We start from the raw sequence: 20,508 nt of genomic DNA, 5'->3' as shown, positions 1-20,508 counted from the left end.
ATGTCCCCCTGACCAAATTATTATAGGCCTCAAAGTATGGCTGTTAAACATCCAAGAAGGTTAGTTCCACCAGTCTGGTACATTTAATTAATGTGTGCCATGTAGATAAAGCTTGGGCAAAGACCAAACGTTCGCAGATAAACCTTGCCTAGACATATATTCCTTGATCCAGTTGTATGTATAATTTGTCAGTAGGTGGTTCAATTAATATGGTTTCCTCTTTTTTTTAACTAGCTAGGCATTATTTGTCTCTCGAATTGTCTAACCCTTCCACCATGGTTTCCCCATTTAAAGTGCCCATTTTCCCCATTTCTCCCTTAATAATACCCTTCTCCTATGGTCCCACCTATCTTGGGCTCCTTCTCTCCTTTTTAAAATATCACGGTATGTGCGTGTTTGTGTGTGCATGTGTACATGTTCACATGTGAGTGTAGGCATGTGCATGTATGGAGGTCAAAGGACAGCTTCAGATGTCAGTCTTTGCCTTCCACTTTGTTTGAGGCAGGCCCCTTGTTGTTTTCCACTATGCTTTATGGGCCACAAGTTTCTGGGTATTCTTCAGTTTCCACTCCCATCTCCTTGTAGGAATACTAGAATGGCACTTGTGTGCTTGGCTTTACTTAACTTCTGGGGATTTGAACACAAGTCCTCACCTTTGCACAGCAAGCATTTACCTACTGAGCTGTGATGAGTAGTTTGCTGTCATCGTTATTACTGAAACAGGATCTTCCTGTAGACCCAGCTGACCTGACTATTGCTATTGGTCCAGGCTGGCCTCGATCTCACAGAGATTCACCTGCCTCTGCCTCCTGAGTCATGCACCCACACCCAACGTGTTTTTAAAGACAAGGGCTCATTATTTAGCCCTGGCTAGTCTGGAACTCATAGAGATCATCCTGTCTTTATCCCATGAATACTGGCATTAAAGATGGGTAATTCTAATCAACTTGACAAAATCTTGAAGGGACTGTTGAAGAGGGATTGTCTAGATCAGGTTGGTCTGTGAGCACATCTATAAGGGGATTGTCCTGATTACATTAATTGATGTGGGAAGATCCAACTAACTCTGGTCCATACTATTCCCTGGGTTTGGGTCTTGGACTGTATAAGAACAGAGAATGTGAACTGAATAGTAAGATGTAGACATTCACCTATCTCTGCTCTGGACTGCGGATGTGATGTGATTAGCTGTTTTAAGTTCTTATTGTGTTGACTTCCCTGCTGTGATGAACCTTAACCTGGAATTGTGAGCTAAAATAAACCCTTTCTCCCCTAAGTTGCTTTTTGTCAGGGTATTTTATCACAGCAATGGCAATGAAACTAAGACATGAGCCATCTTCCCAGCCCCACATTGTCTGTTTCTTTAAATATGCCCATTGTGGGCCAGACCAATATAACACTTCCATGAAATGTTCTCTACTTAACCATTGACTCCTCCAATTCACTTCCGTGAAACTGATTTAGACATGTTTACTTGTTGCTTTGGGTGTCTTGGACTTTTTAGTGTGTGTGTGTGTGTGTGTGTGTGTGTGTGTGTGTGATTTATATATATACAACTGGATTACTGGATTAAAGCTTCTCAAGATTGAGGAGTGTAGATCTTCTGCTTTCTATTTTTTTAATATTTTATTTATTTATTTTCATTTTTTGTATATGAGTGTATTGCCTGCATGAATGAAAGTTCACCAGTGTCATGCAATGCCTGAGGAAGTCAGAAGAGGGTGTCAGATTCCTCTGGAACTGGAGTTACAGATAGTTGTTTCCCACCATATGGGTACTGGGAATTGAACCTGGGTCCTCTGCAAGAGCAGTCAGTGCTCTAACTACTGAGCCATCTCTCTAGCCCCTCTGTTGTTGTTTTAAACAACTGTTCAGACATCATAGGCTCTTATAGTTAATTGTTCACGGAGTGAATGAGTGAAAGATTATATTCCAATGTCTTGGATATAGAAGTTTCTTCCTTACTCAGCCAACAAATCTGATAGGGCTTTGCATTAGAGTCCAAAAGAGAGGGTTAAAGGTTTTGTCAGAGTGGCTGATATCCTCCAAGAACTTGTCATCTGGCAGAGGAAAACTTGTCATCTGGCAGAGGAGGTTATACACATATATGAATGTGTGTAATTAAAAGTTGTATGATAGGTTCCATAAGACTGATGGAAACTTCAGAGCCCAGGATCCCTGAGGAGGGAGAATTTGCTTCCAATAACACATCAGGGAAATTATACCTGACATTTTTGGTACTTCACAAAACATTCCCTGGTCTCTTGATTTCAGACACAGCTACAGTGGATCGTTCCAGGCAATCTCAGGGTCATGCTGACAGCATCTCAATTCAAGTCCGTGCATGTGTCTTTCTACCTCAGAGCTTTCTCTACTGCTGTGGGAGATGGCTTGGTTCACAGAGAAAGGCAGTCTGAACTTGTGAAGAAGATTCTGCCCTCTGGGGCAACTGCCAACTAATGGAAATGGGAGCATGTGGATCAGGATTCTAGCCTATAGTTCTTTGATGTATTGACAGTTCAGATAGCTATCCTGTAACTTCCTGAGTATCCCTGTGGAATCATCTCTCATTGTTGATGCCAGTGATCTTAGGAAAATTCCCTTATATTCGGTTTTCCTCTCCCTGTTTTACTGTTTACTTTACTCAATATCTCTACTCAAGTACTTGTCTTGGATTCTGCTTTTGGGAGGAACTAAACTAAGGCAGAGGCCATTATGAATTAGAAGGCATTCTGGGCCTTGTCCACAGGAAAGAAGAAGGGGGAGATTTCAGGTAGTGGCATGCTGTAAGGAAGGCGTGAAGAACACAGCATGTAGCTGGTGTAGCAGTATTGAACTCCCCCTCTCAAGCTGTGGGACCTCAAAGGGCTCTAAGTCAATACATCACAGAGACACTTTCTTTTTTAAAGATTTTATTTTCTTTATTTTTTGTCTTTTGAGAGAAGTTCTCACTATGGCTGACCTGAAACTCTCTGCATAGACCAGGCTGGCCTTGAACTCAGAGAGACCTGCCTGCCTTTACTGCCTGAATGCTGAGATTAAAGGCATGTGCTACCACACCTTGTTTTATTTTTAATTGTGTGTGTGTGTGTGTCTGTGTGTGTGTGTGTGTGTGTGTGTGTATACATGAGTGCAGGTGCCTTCTGAGGCCAGAAGAGGGATTCAGATCCCAGAGCTAGAGTTACAAACAGTTGTGGACTGCCCAGCATGGGTGCTGGTAACTGAGCTTGGATCATCTGTAAGAGCAGTACATGCTCTCAAACACCACACCATCTCTCCAGCCCACAGAGATTTTTGCATCCACATTTATTACAATATTATTCACAAACACTGTTACTGTATTAGTCACTTTTCTATTGCTGTGATAGAAACACTGACCTGAGCAACTTATAGAAAGAAGAGTTTATTTGAGCTTACGGTTCCAGGGGAATTACAGTCTGTCATGGCAGGGAGGCATGGTGGCTGGAGGTGGCTGGAACAGTAGCAGCAGAAGTGAAGCTCTCATATCATCACGCAGGCACAGGAAGCAAGGGAGTGATTGGAGGTCTGGCAAGGCTTAAGAACTCTGTAAGCCCACCCCCAGTGACGTGCTTCTTCCAGGATAGCCACACCTTCTAAAACCTCCCAAAACAGTGCCATCATCTGGGGACAAAATGCCCAAATACTTGAAGCCCATGGAGGACATTTTCATTCAAACCACTACATTCCATGCCCTGGCCCCCATAGGCTCATGATCATATAAAATGCAAAATGCATTTAGTCCAACTATAAAAGTCCCCTATCAGTCTCAATACTATTCAAAAGTCCACAGTCCAAAGTGGATTTAGGTAAATATCTTAACTGTAAGCCTCTATAAAAATAAAAGACAAATTACATACTCCCAACATACAGTGGAACCGAATACACATTACCATTCCAAAAGGGAGGAATGGAGGCATAGTAAGGAAATACTGAACCAAAACAAGACTGAAAACCAGCAGGGCCAACACCAAATCCAGTAGCTCCATGTCCCACTTCTAGGACTTTACTTCCAAAGGGCTTAGATGGCTCAGCTTCTCTAGCTTTGCTGCGTGGAATACACATCTCTCTCCTGTGCTGGTACCACTCCCTGTATGCAGGTCTTCTTGGCAGATGCCTCACAGCTCTGGCATCACGAGCTTCTTGGGGTCTCCATTGCCAACCAGGCTTCACCTTCACAGCTTCACACAATGGCCTATCAGGGCCTTCTCTATGCAGGAGAATCCCTGCTTCATGCTGCCTGGCCTCCGAGGCTCTCTGAAACCTTGGAGGAAGAATTGATGACCCCTTCACTCTTCCATCTTTCATGCCTCTAAATCCAACACTGGGTGAATGACACTGCCAAGTTTGACAGCAAGTTTGGGGTGGATTCCAGCCTGCTTTATACATTTTAGAAGCTTTTCTCTTCTGTGGCCCCTGCAACATTTTCCTTTCACAAGTTGGAGGCTTAATTGGGTGTGGTCTTGCCATAGAGGCACTCTCTCCATTGTTTAAGTTTGAATCTCTAGGCCCCTCCTTAATCACTTTAATCTCCTTATCAAAGGGATCTTCTCCAGGACATGCCAAGGCTCCAACATTTATCTTCCTGGTGCTCTTTTTCTCAATCCAAACTGTATTTCCTTTTCAATCCAAATTGTATTTCTTTCTGCCCCATTTGCTCTTTTTCACTGTAGATCTGCATAATATTCACCATTAATATCCATGCCACCATTTCAACATTAGGCTGTCTTGAAATTTCTTCTGCCAGAGAAATTAGTCCATTGCTTTTCAACTTAGCCTCAGGCAAGCTTTTAGGTCGAGGGCAGACTCCAGTCAGATTCTTTGCCAAAATATCCTAAATGCTGCTTAAGTATTATTTCCCTCTCTCAGCACTGCTTTCTTCCAGGCATTTACTAGAATGGCCTGTTAACCTCTGCTTACAGCAATCAACCACTTTTCTAGCCCAAACTTCCAAAGTCTTCCACAGTTCTCCAAAACCCCACATGGTCAGGTTCTTCACAGCCAACACCCCACTTCTGGTACCAGTTACTGTATTAGTCACTTTTCTGTTGCTGTGATAGAAACACTGACCCAAGCAACTTATAGAAAGAAGAGTTTATTTGAACTTACGGTCCCAGGGGAATTACAGTCCATCATGGCAGGGAGGCATGGTGGCTGGAGGTAGTTGGACCAGGAGCAGCAGAAGTGAAGCTCTCATATCATCAGGCAGGCACAGGAAGCAAGAGAGCAACTGGAGATCTGGCAAGGCTTAAGAGCTCTGTAAGCCCACCCCCAGTGATGTGCTTCCTCCAGGATAGCCACACTTTCTAAAACCTCCCAAAACAGCGCCATCATCTGGGGACAAAATGTCCAAACACTTGGAGCCTACAGGGGACATTATCATTCAAACCACCACAGTTATGGAACCAACTTAGGTGGTCAACAACAAAGGGATGGATAAAAAAATGTGGTCAATATACACAGTGGAATTTTTTCAGTCATTAAGAAGTATCCTTTGGGGCTGGAGAGATGGGTCAGTGGTTAAGAACACTGGTTGTTCTTGCAGAAGACCAGGATTCAAATCCTAACACCCACATGGCAGCTAACAACTGTCCATAACTCCAGTTCTGGGGGATCTGACGGTCTCTTCTGTCCTTCTCGGGTATTGCACAACATGGGTGCACTTACCTACAAGCAGGCAATACACTCATACACATAAAATAAAAATGATGAATATGATTTTTTAAAAAAGAGAAGTATATGTGAAACAAAAGTAGAAGTAAAACTGTCTATGGACACAGCCTGGACTAATGAGAGGGAGAGGGGGATAAAATGAGAGTGGGTGGGGGTATGTGGGGAATACGCTCAATGTACAATATATACTTGTATGGAAACTTAAGTTTCTAAAAGATGTAGGGATGGAACTGGCTTAGTGGTTACAAGAGCACTTACTGCTTTTCCAGAGGACCTGAGTTCAGTTCACAGCCTCCACATTGGGTGGCTCACAACTGCCTGTTATCTCCAGCTCTAAGGCTATCTGATGCCTCTGACCTCTACAGGCACTGGTGCTCATGCACACAGAGCCCCTCTCCCATAATTAAAATAATAAAATAGGGCTAGAGAGATGGCTCAGAAGTTAAGAGCATTTGCTGCTGTTCCAGCAGACCTGCATTCATTTCCCAGCACCCATGTTACCTATAATTTCCAGCTCTAGGGGATTCATTGCCCTCTTCTGGCTTCCATGAGCACCTGCTCAAGGCACACATAAACTCATGCAGGCATGCACACACAACAATAAAATAAAATAAAATAAATCTTTAAAAAATTTTTTTCTTTTCAAAGATGTGGGATCAGTTTGCCATCTTTTGAATCAGACCTGGTTTTTGAAATGCTGCATGTTAGCTTGAGCTTGGGCCTCAATCTGCTTGTCACAGTGCTGTTCTCTTTCTTATGAAGCCACCACTGTCATGTTTGCAAGCCAGGACCAACCTGCTTGAGAGTGAGAGAGTCCATGAAGCACATACTTTCCTAACTGAGGAATTTTCTGGATCACCCCAGCAGCTGAGAGCAGGCCCAGGCCTGAGTATAGCTAGGTTAGAAGGACCTCACAGCTGAGCTCAATGTAAGTCACCAACTAGAACTGTGAGCTAAAGAAGAGATTGTTGTCTTAAGCTACCAAGTTTTGGAATAACTTGCTGTGCAATGAAAGGTAACATATATATGTGGCTACCTGGGCTATTTTGACTAGATAGAGGATAATATCTGTAACTTGAATTGAGGTTACACTGAAGTAGCGTTTGAATGCCATCCTATGAAGAGTTTTAAAATAGGGGCTGGAGAGCTAGCTCAGCAGTTAACACTGGTTATTCTTGCAGAAGACCTGGATTCGAATCCCAGCACCCACATAGTGGCTAGCAAATTTCCATAACTCCAGTTCCAGGGGATTCAACTCCCTCTTCTGACCTCTGCAGGCATTGCATGACATGGGTGCACATACACACATGCAGGCATAACACTCATACACTTAAAATAAAAATAAATAAAAATAATAAAACTAAAGAGTTTTAAAGTAATTCCATAGATAAAGGGAAAAAGGAGATGGCTAGGTGACTAGCCAACACTTGGGTTCTCCATTCTATGGTGTTGAGTTATTGCTGGGATGGGGCTCCCAGCCACAAATTATATTTTCCCTACTCCATTTGTACATGCCTAGTTCTCTCCAAGGGGATGTGCATGTGTTTAACCTTGAGGTTAGATATGAAGTATGGGATTCTCCATTCTCTTTCTTTGCCCTTTCCAGCATCCACATAATATGCAGGCAACCTCAAGCTCACAGGATGAGAGACCCTCAAATTGAACACCACCTGGAGTCTCTCCTTCAAGATTTAGTAAACAAGGAACTTAACTAAGGAGACAATTGCCTGTATATGGCCTTGGTCATGATAGCACAAGGAAACAAAAGGAAAACATGAAAGTAGGTATTCCTTTCGAGGTAGACATCTTCCCAGAGAAGGAAACAAGTTATATCATGCAAAAAGTATCATTATACACAAGAAAATTATGCAGTGTGTGTGTGTGTGTGTGTGTGTGTGTGTGTGTGTGTGTGGTTGAAGTGGGACCATGAAAAAGGAGGAAGAGATCTTAAAGCAGGGCAGAAGAGAGGGTAATGGAATACATATGTCATGAAAGCAGAAGTGGGTGCTACTTTAGGGAAAGGAGGTAGCCAACAAGAGGGGAAGGGAAGACAGGGGGAGGGGGACAAATAAGAGTGAAGTATAATGTGTATGAAAATGTCACAGTGAAACCCACTACTTTGCGTACTAACTTAGAAAATGATGAAAGAATATTCATGCCTAAATTCGTTTGCTTCTACCTGTTTGGTTGTGAATTAGAAAACTGCTCCCAAAGTTTTAGGATTTGAATCTTTTTTATTATTTGAAAATTTCATACATGAGTATAATGCATCTTAATCATATCCACCTCCACTTCCCTCTTTAACTCTCCCAGAACCCCCTAACACATCTCCTTCCCAACTTTATGTCCTCTTTTTACTTAATCATCCGCTGAATCCAATAGTGCTGCCCCAATGCCCATGGATATGGCATCATCCATGAGGGCATGGGCAACCTACCAGTAACCACCCCCCAAAAAATGACTCTCCTCTAGTAGTCATCAATTGTCAATAGCTCCTTGGTTAGAAGTGGAGATTCTCCTCTGGAGCCCTTCCCCTCCTCATGCTAGAATTTTAAACTGGTTTAATCTTGTATAAGTAAGCACAGCTGCTGTGAGCTCAAATGTATAACAGCCATGTCATGTCCAGAAGACAGAATATCCCAGCATTCCTTCAAATCCTCTGGCTCTTACATTCCTTCTCTTCTTTTTTCTGTGATGTTCCCTGAGCCCTGAGGGTGTGTGGGGGCAGAGGAGGGTTGTTATAGACGAACCAGCTACAGCTGAGCACTCACAGTTGCTTACTTTCAGCACTTTGAAGTTATGAGTCTCTGCATTAACCACTACCCCTTGCAATAAGAAGCTTCCCTGACTGAGGTTGAGAACTGCGCAAATCTAGGAATGTAAACATAAATATTTAGAAGGCAGTTTGACAACATGACCATTTAGAAAAACAACATAAATGGGTTCTCCCCTTGGACCTATGACTTCTCCAGCCTTGGGTTTTGACCATGTTTACAAAACCAGGGATGAAATCCCTCCTGTGGAGCAGGCTTCAAAGCCAATCAAGAGAGCAGTTGGCTAACCCCATAAACTGTCTTTCACTATTGCACCAGTGGGCATGTAGATCGGTATCATAGCAGTCCAGCACTAGACAAGATCATTGATGTTTTCTCCCTCAGCAACCTGTATGGTACATTTCAACACTATGAAAGCTAGCCATCAGGGAAAGAGTGTTTCCTGATCAGCTCAAGATTGATTTTTCTATGCCCTACAACCAAAGTGTGTGGTGTCTTCAGCAATAGGGTCTTACCATCTTGTTATGTTGGGCAACCAAGAACAATAGCAATAGCCTGTACTGGGTGCTTCAGGGGCCTTCCTGATCAATAATATGTACAAGTGTAACTGTTCCTGGTACTGAGATTTTTCATTTAATAACTCATGTCTTTTTGGAGCTGCATTGTTCACTCACACAGGCTCTCTCTGTTCAAACTCTTTTTTCCTTTGTAATTATATTTTAATTGGCTTACAAGCTAGTGGGGTTTAATAAAACTTCATACACCTTAGTTTTGTTTTAACCCTCTTTCCCTCCACCCCCTTACCCTCATCAGAATTTGAATCTTAAAAGCCCAGTTCTTGAAAAAAATCTTCAAAAATTTTCTTTTTAAAATTTATTGAATTTAGTTGTTTAAATGCATGTATGCTTGTATGTGTGTGGGTTCATGTGTGCCATGGTGCACCTGTGGAGGTCAGAGGACAGTCTGTGGGAATCATTCTCTCCTTCCTCCATGTAGATTTTAGGGATTGAGTTCAAGTTGTTAAGCTTGGTAGCAAGTGCCTTTATCTGCTGAGCTATCTTGACAGCCTCAAAAGAGTTTGTTTTTAAAGGACAATAATGCAAACAAAATAGATGCTGCTATTCCACTGTCTGATTATTTGTGTGGACACAGGTCCTCCACAGAAAACAGGAAGGTCTTTTAGGAATTTTCTTGGGGAAGATTTAGATGAATTTCACTGCCATGCTGGGCATCTCATAGTTGTGGCACTGCTACAGGTAGCTTGGCTTCTTTGAAGCCTTGGTTGTCTTGGGCATGCTTCTTCTCACTATGGTGCCAGACGCCAAGACTGTAGTTGTCTCAGACAGGGAACACTTTCTAGGACATCCCTGACCCCAGCTGCCTGTCTACCTGGATATTTTCTCCTTGCCTATGGCCACAGCAACAGAAACACAGCCAACAATTCCCCTAGCATTGGCTCCTCCCTTGATCTCATCTATTTTTCAAGTGCCCTTGACCTTGAAGCCCAGATTTTGACTCCATACCAAGGGCAGCTGTACTTCTTCAGCTGTGCTTCATGGTGGCCTTGGAGTGCTTGCACCTCCCACCCAGCTCCCAGAGCCTCTGGAATGTTGAGAGAGAGCTTTGACCTAGACCTGGATCACCTCACACCATAACTAACAAGCTTATTATAGCATGCAATAAACCTCAAACCAGCTTGACTCAAATTCTTAAAGGGCCAGTTCTATTAAACTCCTATCTCCCTAGCAAACATAGTGTTAATTTTATTTAAGAGCTTCTTTCTAGCTTGTAAGAGGGAGAAATGTGTCTTTAGTATCCCACAGTACTCACTTTAGGTTTTTCAAGGGATATGAGATTCCTTCTGATATATGAATTAATATGCCCTAGTTATAATTCTTGTTTTTCTTAAGTACTTGCTTTAAGAACTGAGTCTAAGAAGAACATCAAAACTGAAATATTGGCCACACTTGAAATAGGAAGTTGGTTGTTGTTCTTGTTGTTGTTGATGATGATGATGGTGGTGGTGGTTATGGTGATGATGATAGTAACACTAAACCAACATTTATTGGGTACCTACTACATGTTTAGGCTCACTTAAAAAGAAATTGTACAGTAGTTTATTGAGTCCTCATAATAGTTTTGTTCTATAAGGTAGGTATTATCCCATTTTATAGATGAGGAAAGAGTTGCAAAGGTGAAATAATTTGCTAGTTTTCAGAAAATATAACAACTGAGTAGCTAAGTTTAGAATCTAGAGCACATGTTTGCTTACTCTATGTATGATAGCTTATATCTCAATGTATGGAACATAAGATTTTCCCCCTTAATTTAATCTAGGAGAAATGATGATGGAATTTTTCATCAATAGTAAAAAAAAAAAAACCACTGGGAGTTATTTATTCTTTTTATTTATACCAGTGTGTGTTGTCAGCTCTTCAAAGAAGAAAATTAAAATAAGCTTTTAGAATTCTAAAATATAAATTCAACCATAATTTTGCTACCCAGTAACACTTGAATATTTTATTTATTATTTTAATTTTTAACATCTAATATTGCATTAATAATAAAAAAAATTTTAGAAAGTACAGAGAAAAGAGGAAATAAAAGTTATCTTTAATTATCCATATTATTGGATTTCCATAGTCTGTGTGTGTGTGTGTGTGTGTGTGTGTGTGTGTTTGGGTCTTGGATCATATTGCTTTATAATCAGAGCCTTGTTATTTAATAATATTTTATGAATGCCTTTCATCTAATAGTATAGCCTTCTATCTTACTATGATACTTAGGTTAGTTTTTTATTTCAGTGTAACAAACTACTAACAAATTCAATGGCTTAAAACAATGCATATTTATTATCTTGCAGTTTCCATAGATCAGGAGTTTAGGACCAGCCTAGCTTGATTCTTTGCTCATGATCACATGAGGGTATCATTTTAGTCAACCAGGCTCTGTTTTTATATGAAGGTTTGACTAAGACAGAATTCATGTTTTAGCTCATCCAGGTTAGTGACAAAATACATTTTTGAGGCTGTGTGACTGAAGGCCTGAATTCTTGCTAGCTTTTGGCTGATGGCAATTCTCAGGATCTAGAGTTTCCCATTGTTCACTGCCATGTGGCCCTCTCTAGAGATGGCTCACAGTATGACAGCTTGCAAGACTAGAGTATCACATCTTCAGCTCCATCTGTTGTAACCTAACCATATGAGTGACATTCTAACACCTTTACTATCTTCTGTTCATTAGAAGCAAGTATACAGTCCCACCTACACTCAAGCAAAAGGGGTTATTACACAGGAACATAGGGTCACTCTAAGATCCATTTGCCACATACCATTTAAAACTGAAGCTTGATATTTCAGCTTTTTTATTATGTCATAACTTCTTTAATGAACACCTTGTACTTAAACCTTAGTGTTTCCATGTTTTGTCATCATTAATAAAAGAGCAGTGATTGCTATATTAGTAACCTTTCTGATAATATAAAAATACCTGACTGAGAGGCTGGAGAGATGACTCTGCATTTAATAGCACTGACTGCTCTTGCAGAGGACCCGGGTTTGATTCCCGGCACCCACATGGTGGCTATGAACCACCCTTAACTCCAGTTCCAGGGGAATCCGAAGCCCTCTTCTGACCTCCACGGCATTGCCTGACACAGATGCACTCACATACATGCAGGCAATACACATAAAATAAAAATAATAAATAAAATATATAAAAAAACCTGACTGAGATAATTTTATTTAAAAAAGCAATTTATTTGGCTCACAGTTTCAAAGACTCCAGTCCATGATCTGATGACCATGTTATCTTAGACCTGTGGTGAGGCAGGAGCTCATGACAGCAAAACTATTTACTCCACGTCCAGAAAACAAAAGAAAGAAAGGAAGAGGCTGGGATCCCATAGTTCTTTTAAAGGGAGAACCCTACTAACCTAAAGGGTGTCACTAGGCTCCACCTCTGAAAGGTTTCACTACCTCCAAGTAGTGCTACCTCAGGGACAAGGCCTTTAAAAAACACATGCACATTTGGTGGACATTCAGTATCCAAACTATAACTGTCATCCAGTGCATAAATCTTTTCACAGGCCCTTAATTACTTCATATTCAAGAATGATAAAAAAGAATTGCTAGTTCAAAAATGTTCATATAATTTAAAGACAATTTAAAGCAATAGTGTGGTATATGGGGGCACAGGAAATGTTTTAATAAAACTGAACTTAGTTAACATTTTAAAGTGCTTCAATAGTGCTTATGATGTCTGATCTTGGTTGACAACTTGACATACCTGGGAAGAGGGAACTTCAATTGAGATCTTTCTTCCATCAGATTCCTGTGGGCATGTTTGGGGGACATTTTCTTGATTGCTAATTGATGTAGGATGGTTTAGCTCACTGTGGGCAGTCCAGTATCCCTGGAAAGTTAGGCCTCGGCTATAAATGAAAGGTAACTGGCTCAAGAGCAAGGAAGCAAGCCAGTAAGCAGCATTTCTCTATTGTTTTTGCTTCAAGCTCCTACCTTGATTTCCTGCCTTGGCTTCCCTTAGTGATGGACCGTAATCCGTAAGATGAAGTAAACTCTTTCTTCCTCAAGCTGCTTTTAGTCATGGTGTTTATCACAGTCACAGAAAGCAAACTAGGACAGAGCAGGCACACTGAAAGTATATATGTATTGATTAGGTAAAATGAATACGAATGGAAGTTGTTTTATCCTCATCACACACCTGTGAGGTAAACACAAATTTCCCATTTTGTAGAAATGACCAGGGAGAAAAAAGAAAGATTCCTTAAGTGACCAACAGATCTGGGCCATGTCCCAGTTCCCAGTTTCTCTTCCCATCAAGCAAATGTCTATAAGCAAGTTATTGTCCCTGTCTGAGTTTACTGTTTCCTTTTCTGCCACTTTGCTCACATCAAAGGAGTTACTGCTTGGGCAAGTACTTGGAAGTGGTAGAACAGTGGTTCTCACCTTTGGTTGCACAGTAGAATCACTTGGCGAACTTTAGAAATTAGAGATGCCTAGGTCCTGGCTCTGGAAATTGTGATATAATTGATTTGGACCGTGGGCTGGGCATCAGAAAGTTTTAAGGCTCCCCAGGTGAGTCAAATTTGCAGCCAAGGTTGAGACCCACAACTAGAACTGCCCACACTTGTGAGGGATTATTTCTATATACAGCTGAGGAAGCAGTATTCAGTTGTTTCTGTCTGTTTTGAGCTGTCAGGAAGTGGCCCATTAGGCTCAGGCTGGAGTCAAACCTCTGTCTTCAACTCCACATTCAACTTTGCAAAACTCATTTGGGAAACCATCAATTATTTGCTGTTTTGCCCCCTGTGTGGGTCTCCAGGCAGCAGGGCAGCAGCATCAGCCTTTCTGGCATGGCTGCTTTCCAAAGGTGCCTTCTGTTGCTGCTGCTGCTGCTGCTGGTGATATTTTTCCTCATACAAGAACTTCAGCATCCTGCTGCCTGTCAGTCAGCTGCATCCTTGAGGCTGAGGGACCAGACACCTGGTTGCCTGCCCCTGGAGCTGGGTAGCAGTTGTGCTGAGGTGTCTTTGAGGCCAGTCCACCTTCCAGATCACTGTGAAGGGTAGAAATGGATTTTTTTAAAGCAGCTCAAAATGAATGGGATCAATCAATGGAATGAAAATGTTGGTCAAGTTGCCCTAGCATGAAAGAGAGGGCCATCACCAGTCTCAGTCTTCCCTGGTATCTGGGAGAAATATATGTTTCCATTTTGCTGAGATCAGACAATACCCCAGGATTATGGGCAAAATGTTGGTGTAGACAAGATTGCAGTAAAGACAAGGAAGAAAATGAAAATGAATACTTACTGCCGCTCCACTATGTACCAGACACTGTGTTCACATTCCATGTGTGTGCAATCTCATTGAGTCTGAGCATGACAACAGAATAAGAATTAGATGTGGTTATTGCTCCTTCACAGATGAAGAAATTGCAGAAGGGTCCTTGTAAGGTCACAAACCTAGCAAATGGTAAAACTAAAACCATACCTTGTCTTCTCACCCTGCAAAGCACTTGATCTTTGCATAACATTCCTGCTTCTTAAATTGGGAAGGGAAAGTTTTTGATCCCAGTAACTAATTTTATGTTAGTTCCCTTGTTTCTCATTAGGATTATTGCCATCATGGCCTACCTTTGGCCTGATGGTTGCTTTTGGAATGACCCAGCTTCCCCTGCTGAATTAATTTAGTAATGTTAACTGCTATAATAATAGAAGACCCCCAAATCTCAGAAAACTAATAGACATTCATTTCTTGTTCACATAATATCCAGGTGACTAAGTATGGAAGAAGGTTTTACTCCATGAAGTCATGCAGGGACCCAGGTTCCTTCTGCCCAAGGTTGGACCTTCTGGGTCTTCAGTATCATCTACCAAGCCTTCTGCTTCCAGAAGACAGATGGAGGAAGGGAGCATGGATGTTTCTGTAAGCGGTTCCACAGCCCAGTACACCAGCTTCTACCCACGTCCTGTTAACCACAACTCAGGTTGTGTGGTTACATAATGTAAGGCAAACTAGAAAATATGGGCAAAGGAAGACAAAAACAATAAATTTTGGTGAACATGTATTAGCTATGCCCACAACCATACATGCCCATGAAGTATCTTCATTTCTGAGGCTTTGCCTTCTGGACTCTAGCCACATCCTCTTCAGAAAGTCCCCTTTGTGCTTCATTTCACTTCTCTGATTGAAAAGGACTGTCTGCCAGATTTCTGCCCATTGTGCTATGGCCATGACAGGATCACCTGGGGTACCTGGGAGTTCTTATGGGGTCATCTTCTACCCAACTGTGGGCATCTCAAAAAGATAGCTGTCTCATCTTCTCCGAGCCTTTTGGAGCAGGGAGTCAGTAATTGAGAAGGGCCGGCCGACCTTTGGCTTGACTCTACAATTGGCTAATGAAGATGAATGTTAGTGTTTCAGATTCTGAAAGCACTGGCTGTTCTGTCTGTAGTCTCCCCTTCTTGGTGTATTTTCTTTTCTTTCTTCTTTTTTTCACCAGCCCTGCTTTAGAACACAGGGAGGAGATTTACAGTGACAAACCTTAGGGCTTTTTCCATACCAGCCAATTCTACTAATGAGTTTGCTAAGTCCCTACCTGTTTATTGCTGGAATAAAATGCAATGTTCAGTCTTATTTAAATGGAATCATTTCTGATAATATAAAGGTATTTTTTAGAAGATATTCAGGTCCTCATTTGGTGAACACTTGTCTTTCAGTACTTCCCAGATCCATGATAAAAAGCACATGGGTTCCTTAGTCTTCTGTGTATGCTATGCTGATGTCTTTGGCTGGTACATCTTTGGAACAAGCCTTTCCTCCCATCCAGACAAGGCCCGTGTGACCCTTTTGGGATGACCAGGTCTTCCCTGGGCTCCTGATAGCTGCAGACCTCTGAATGTGTGCTGAGGCCTCTGTCTGCCTACTACAAGGTGACAATGTCCTGCTGAGGTGGGCTTGAACAGGTCCTCTGGATCTATGTGTCAATGCAGGGACTAAAGGCAGCTGGGAAAGATCAAGGACTGCTCTGCTTTCCCACTATGCCACCCAGTTGAGTTCACGATGACTGACTCAGGATTGTTGAAAGCCACCTTATTTCTCTGTATGGCTCATATTCATCCCAGGGAGGTGAGCCAGGATGCACACATATTATTGATCCTTCATCCTATGGTCTTCTTCTCCCTCCCAAATTCCTAGGAGAGAAAGGGGCTGGGGTATCTTTTTACATCTACTTAGTTCCTTCTTCCTAGCCCCATGAGCATAATGAGGTATGGCTATGTGGAACACAAGTGCACGGCCAAACTATGGGGGAATGGGTGGGACTGCAGAATGGAAGGAGGAGATGAGAATTATTCTTCAGAGACAAATTGTTCCCACCTTAGTGAAGTACTAACCCCTTAAAGTAGATGTAGCCACAGAAGAATGGCATGGCTTGTGGTATCTAAGTAAGCAAAGCAAAAACCAAGGATAAGCTTTAAAAATTCCATATTCCAAAATGTGAATGGCCCCATTTTTTACAGTGACATATTTAACTCTGAGGATTTGTCTGATCATATGACCTTGCTCATTTATGTGATAGATAGCTTTCCTGTCCAGACAACCTTTCATTCTTCAAGGCTCCTGATGGAATGGATCCATTCTGTTCAAACAAAAAGGTAAAAAAGAAGAAAAGCATGGAACAAACAAAAAGCAGAATTGAGATGCCTTTACTCCCCCCTTCATGATAGTGTGAATGTATTGAGATCAAATTATGGCTCTTTTAGGGGGTAGGTGGTAAATGGTTAATGAGACCAGCAGAAACATGTGATTGGTCATGAAAGCCATTAAAAAATCTTAGTGAATCCTGAGGTCCCTTGTCCTTGAACCTTGATATGCTATGGCCAGAGAGGCATCTCACTACAGAGAGTAACCAAGTCAGTACATAATTCTGATATGTTGACCTCCATGTGGTTTAGTGAACAGTTGGCTTCCTGTTCTGTCTTTCCTTGAGTTAGTTTGTATACCCCTAACTCAACCCTCAGAAGATGATTCCACTCACATAACAATGAAACAGTGTCATATTGTGGAATGAAAAAGGCTAAAATAAGATTTTTCTTAGTATTATTGCTTACTGGCTACATGATCTTTGCATAGGAAGAATGTATTTTCCAAAGGTGGCTATAGTAGTATCTTCCATTCTGCATACTCTTTTTTAAAAATTTATTTTTATTTTGTGCATATGAGTGTATTGCCTGCATGTATGTAAGTACACCTGTGTTGTACAGTGCCCATAGAAGCCAGAAGAGGACATCCGATCCCCTGGAACTGGAGTTACAGGTGGTTGTTAGCTGCCATGTGGGTTCTGGGAACCAAACCCAGGTCCTCTACAAGAGCAGCCAGTGCTCTTAACTGCGAAGCGATGTCTCCAGCCCCAGTGCATACTCCTTTAGAACCTTCCCTCTACTCTCAGAAGGCAAAACCTAGTTCTCTTCTTGGATCTGGATGAGTGTAACTATTTCCATAAGTGGAATGTGGTGAAAGTAATACTGTATGACTTCTGAAGTTAGCTGATAAGGACACGAGGCAACTTCTGCTTGGGTCTTTTGAAATACTCACTCTTAGGTTCCAGCTCCATTCCCTGAAGAAGCCCATGTAACCTATAGAGTGGCCCAAGCAGAGAGGAACCAAGGCTTCTAACCCACAAGTCCCACCGAGCTCCTAGTTATCAGCTGATGCCAGCTGCCGAAGCATGTGAGTGAACCATCTTTGAAATAAATTTTCCAGCCTCCAGTTGAGCTGCCACAAATGATCCTCTAAGAGCAGAGGTGACATGCCCCAGATGAATCCTAGAATTGGAGACATAAGGAAAGCAATAAGCTATTTTTCTTTAAAAGTCACTAAGTTTTGTTTTATTGCATAATACAATAACTACAACATTTAGGACCCAAGAATCCCATCTTCTAGAACATACTCTAAAGGTATAAAATACTGGTATATATACAAGTATATCATAAGGCGGCTTCTTGTCTTTTGCTATAGGTCAGAAAAACAAAACAAACAATAAAACACAGCCCTGAAGCAACTGGAGTGCCAGCTAATGAAGGAATGGCAACATAAATTGTATATTCCATCCAGAGACTGTAAAGTTATTACAAATAATCAGCTAGAAGTATATTAGTTACCTTAGAAAGATGTTTATGATGTATTGCTAAGGCAGAAAAAGAAGTTGCCAAGCAATTTATGAAATTCTCTAAATTTAAAAAAAAGGAACAGTGGTGGGGGGGGGCTGGAGAGATGGCTCAGCAGTTAAGAACACTGAATGCTCTTGCAGAAGACCCAGGTTTTGTTTGCAGCACCCACATGGCAGCTAAACTCCAGTTCCAGGGGATCCAACAGCCTCTTCTGTCCTCCATGGACATTGCACGACACAGGTACACTTACCTACATGCAGGCAATACACACATACACATAAAATAAAAATAATAAATAAAATATTTTTTAAACAAAGGAACAGTAGGGGCTGGAGAGATGGCTGACTGTTTAAGAACACAGGCTGCTCTTCCAGAGGATCTGAATTTGGTTCCTACCACCCACATGATAGCTGACAATCATTTGTAACTCCAGCTATAGGGAATCCAACACCCTCTTCTGGCATTGTCAGGCATTGCACACACATGGTGCACTTACATGCAGGCAAAACACACATATACACAAAATAGAAATAAATAATTTTGCTCTCTCTCCGATCTGTAAGCCTCTCTCTCCAGGGTAAGTTGATTGCGCCCTCAGTGCCTTGACTCCCCCAGCCTCATTCACTCTCCCATTTCCCCCACCAGTCTCTCCTCCTAGCCTGGGTCCTGTCCCATTCCTTGTCTTGGTGCCCCAGACATCTGGGGAACCACCACTGCTTCCTGATCCTTTGCATGCAGAGCAACTCAGGTCCTTCTTGGGTCCCCAGGAGCACTGCTTCTGGGCCTGGACAGGCCCTTACCTCCCTCTGCTTCCCTGGGCCTGCACCACCCACACGCCTTTCTCTCCAGGGTAAGTCCATGCACCCTGACTCCCCCAGCCTCATTCACCCTCCCATCGCCCCCACCAGTCTCTCCTCCAAGCCTGGGTCCTGTCCCATTCCTTGTCTTGGCGTCCCAGACACCTGAGGAACCACCACTGCTTCCTGATCCTTTGCATCCAGACCAACTCAGTTCCTTCTCCGGTCCCCAGGGGTGCTCTGGGCCTGGCCCTGTCCTCACATCCCTCTGCTTCCCTGTGTCTGTACAACCCACCAGCTTCTTGCCAGCCTCTTTCCTGAATGCCAGGGCTGACCTTTCCTCTTCCTGGTCCTTTGCATCCAGACCAACCCAGCTCCTCAGTGCAGTTCCCAGGGGCCCTTGGGGCCACTTACTACCCCCATTTTCCTTTGCATCTCTGGGTGGCACAGCCACCAACTGCCCTAGAACAGCATCTTTCCTGGGCCCGGCTCCCAGGCCAGGCCAACCCCCAAATTCCTGAGGCCAAAATATTTCTTGGAGGGATCCAGATCTTAGGAGAAAGCCTGAGAGCATCTGATTCTCATCTGACTTGGACCTCTGTGTGAACTCCTGAAGACAAAAGCAATCTGGCCACTCCAATATAAAATCAAAAGGGAGAACCAGAAGCTTAGATGAACTAGCTTTTCATGCCCAAAAAGTAAACCACAAAGACACAAATAGTTCACAAAAAGAAGCAGACCTAAACTTGAAGGCTTACATCTCACACAAGAATCAGAAACTACAAAAGAAATTCACATGTCAAAATCACAGAGAAAAAATAATAACATGAGAAACCAAAATAACATATCCTTAAAAATACCAATAGCCCTCTAGGGGAGTACAGTGAGAACTCCCTAGAGATAATGCAGGACATGGGGAAGAGTTCTACAAGGAGAACCTCATAGAGATAACCTAAGACACAGAATTTAAAAGAACATCATAAACATGATCAAGGAATTCAACGAAATTAAAGAACACATGAAAAAAGAAAGAACTACAAGAAGATAGGGATAAACTTCTGAATAAATTCACAAAAGAGATGGTAACATTGAACAAAACTCAGGCAGAAATGAAGAAGGAAGTGCAGAACTCAATAAGCCAACTAGGAACAACAGGGGAAAGCCTCACCACAGGAATGAATGAAATGGAAAACAGAATATCAACATTGGAGGATAGTGTTGAACAATTTGACCACTCAAGCAAAGATTATGAAAAATTTAAGAAATCACAAGAATGGAATATGCAGAAAATGTGTGACAACATAAAAAGAACAAACTTCAGAATCTTAGGTATACAGGAAGGAGAAGGATCTCAAGATAATGGCATGGACCATATCTTCAACAGAATCGTAGAAGAAAATTTCCCAAAATTAAAGAAGGACATGCCTATACAAATACAAGAAGCATATAGAACACCAAACAGACAGGACCAGAAAAGAAACTCTCCATGGCACATTATAGTAAAATCACTAAATGCACAATACAAAGAGACAATACTGAAAGAGCAAAAGAGAAAC

The sequence above is a fragment of the Nannospalax galili genome, unplaced genomic scaffold (genome assembly GCF_000622305.1).
Source record: "Nannospalax galili isolate Female #2095 unplaced genomic scaffold, S.galili_v1.0 scaffold325, whole genome shotgun sequence".
NCBI classification, from domain to species: domain Eukaryota; kingdom Metazoa; phylum Chordata; class Mammalia; order Rodentia; family Spalacidae; genus Nannospalax; species Nannospalax galili.
This window is presented reverse-complemented; position numbering follows the sequence as displayed.